This window comes from Nanorana parkeri, unplaced genomic scaffold, assembly GCF_000935625.1.
Source record: "Nanorana parkeri isolate BGI_ZX_2015 unplaced genomic scaffold, ASM93562v1 scaffold1031, whole genome shotgun sequence".
Taxonomy (NCBI): Eukaryota; Metazoa; Chordata; class Amphibia; order Anura; family Dicroglossidae; genus Nanorana; species Nanorana parkeri.
This window is the reverse complement of record NW_017307299.1, coordinates 491068-494055: the sequence shown is the minus strand read 5'-3', so window position 1 is coordinate 494055 and position 2988 is coordinate 491068.

The following is a 2988-nucleotide window of genomic DNA, read 5'->3' as shown; positions in this document are numbered from 1 at the left end:
GTAGTATTTATTATCAGTTTATCAGTTGTTTTGTTCAGGCTTTTTATAGAAGCCATTGCAGAGCGAAGCTTGTGTGTTAGGTCTAATGCTGGGCACACACCTAACAACCATCGCAAGACTTTTGTCTTGCGATGGTTGTAAGGTACTTCAAAAAACGTACGATCTGCCTATCTTGCATAGGCAGATCGTACTTGCGATGATCGCAAGCCATGCCCCCTGATGGGTGGGCTTCCGATGACCGCAACGCCGAACGGGCAGTGTGCGCTTGCGCACACCGGCCTGTCCGGCTTTTATCTTACGAACATGCTACACACCCGCCGAACATCGTAGTTTTGAAACATGTTCGTAAGTTGAAAGTCGTGCGACCTTACAGTAGTAGAGGTCGCACGGCTTCCACATACCTTACGATAATCGTACGATCGCGGGATTCCCCGCGATTATCGTACGATTATCGTAAGGTGTGTGGGCACCATTAGAAATCAAGTCTTATACAGAATAGGCTGCACTGGAATTCAAAAAGGAAAGGATCGTTGCAGACAGATTTATGCTTGGCAATTATACTTTCTGTATAAAGGTAACATATATATTATTTCTTTTGAGAACAACATGCAATGCCCTACTGGGCAACCAGGCGCTCCGTAAAAAGATAGAAACATGTTTTTTTCCCAGATAGGTAAGGACCTCCAGACTCAAAATGGTTGCCCATTTTTTTAAATTAAAAATCATTGTGGTTGTAGATTATTTTATTTTTTTATACCAGTAATAAAAGAGTGTTTTTTAATGCTATTTTTATACAGTATATGAATACTATAACCCTGTACAAATATTATAGAATTTCGTATTAAAATTATTCTGCTAAAGTGATCAGAAGCAGACTAAGGCTGGGTTCACACCTGGGTGTTCGAAATATACGTGTATGACGCGCATTTCGGGCTGCGCATTTTTACCGCAATTTGCGGTCCACGAAACGCACGTCAAACGCGCGTTTACGAGAGCTATCCGGCTGTATTCTAATGGATACTCGCGGAAATACGCCCCAAAGAAGCTCCTGTACTTGTTTGGGCGTAGGGCGTTTTTCAGCGCGTTTCGACACGCTGAAATACGCCCAGGTGGGAACCATGCCCATATGAAATAATAGGATTTCACTTGCTGAGCGTTTTTCAGCGCTTCGATCAGCGCTGAAAAACGCCCACGTGTGAACCCAGCCTTAAACAAGTCACAGATCATTACATTTATGTAAAATATAAAAAATACACAATTTAATAGAAATTTCCCATTTAATTGGAAAGTTCCTGTCGGGGTTGAATCACTGTATGTAGTAACAGACATGCATCACTCTCCTCCCACAGCTCCAAGATGACATTAGAACCAGGAGTGAAAATTATAGAATTTCACCAGCATATCTACTTGCTAGTAAAATCTGGTAATGCAGCATGCCGGTTAACATTAAAAGCAAGGATCCAGATAGTGTTTCCCAACCCAAAAAGTCAGTGTGCTATATGTGTGTTTTCAAAACAGTACTCAAATTCTTATTAAAAAAACAATAAATAATGATAAACCTAATCAAACAAATACATTAAATTAGACTAGACTTTGTCATTTGGACAAACCTGCAAATCAACGAAATTCCGTCGATTTGGCGGTTCGTCCGATCCCAATTAGCGAATTATATGCCCGAATATATGAAAAACGTATTCGGCACATAGTTTGAGAACGCGCGGAAGCCATATTGGCCACTGGCACATTCGGCGCATACGCGCCACCATCTTGGAGGCGGGGTGCATGACATTACATGACACCGCGTGTGCGTGGCGTTAGGTGACGTCATGCATCCCGCCTCCTCCGCAGAACGCCCCAGTGACTGATATGGCCGCCGAGCGTTCTCTTCTTTATGTTTGCAGTTTCGGATTGGGAGGGTCATTGCCACCGAATCCGAAATAGCATCAAAATTTGTTTCGTTTGAGGAAACGAATGAAACCATTTTTAGTTTTCGTTCCTTCCGTCCGAAACAAATTTTTAGCATTTGCACATGTCTAAATTAGACAATTCTATGTACCCGACTTTGTAAAATTAGAATATATTTTAAATTATTATTGAAGGATTTTTTATTTAAAGGAATATTGGGTGTTTTTGTGGTATGTATGCAAGATAAGGGGGCAAGAGCACAGGATTGGGGTTTCGTAGGTTATTAAAAAAGTGTGTTGCCAAAAAGATTTGCCAGCAGTTTCTGTAAACACTCTGATTTTAATGCTAGAACTATTGTTTATTATTATTTTATGTTTTTGTGTTCCGTCCCAGTCTATTCCTACTCATGTTTCTTCTTATGTATGCATTTGCCTGCCCTGTATTTCATAATTAACCTGGTGCCGTGAACAAGATTGGTGTCGAGAATACATGACCTTGGTTCCCCACCATGTGCTCTGTCTTCAAGGGATCTCCTTGATGGCTTCTCTTTGGTCCTTCCTCATTTCTCCACTCCATGCTCTATCACACGTTTCTCTCCTTTTTCTCCATTCCAGTTTTTCCTGTACCTGCACTTACCCTTGTTGCTTTCCCTACACCCCTTTCCCTTTTTCTGCTTTCTTATTTTTCTCTTGCTCTACTGGGGGGCCATGGCCTGCTTGGCCCAGACTCGGACTCCCCATCGTCATTGGTACTGTGGGTTCCCTACCTACACAGTATTGTTGCATGCTTTTGTACCATTATAACCATGCTAAAGGGCGAGGCCCTTGTCCCCTCATGCATAGATTTGTCTACCCTCCATGTCAACTGTTTTTGCTATCTATGGTTTGAGTTCCTCAGTGAGAGTACATTATGGTTTTTAGGTCAACCCCTTAAACAATGGCATTGCTGTTCCCTCTCGCCATGGACCCCCTATTGTTTTACACGGTCCTGTTTCCCCACTGCTTCCCTTATATTTATGATTTTTTTGCCGTATCTGCTCCAGCCTATTCCTGCTCCTTGGACATGTGTTATGCATTTGATGTG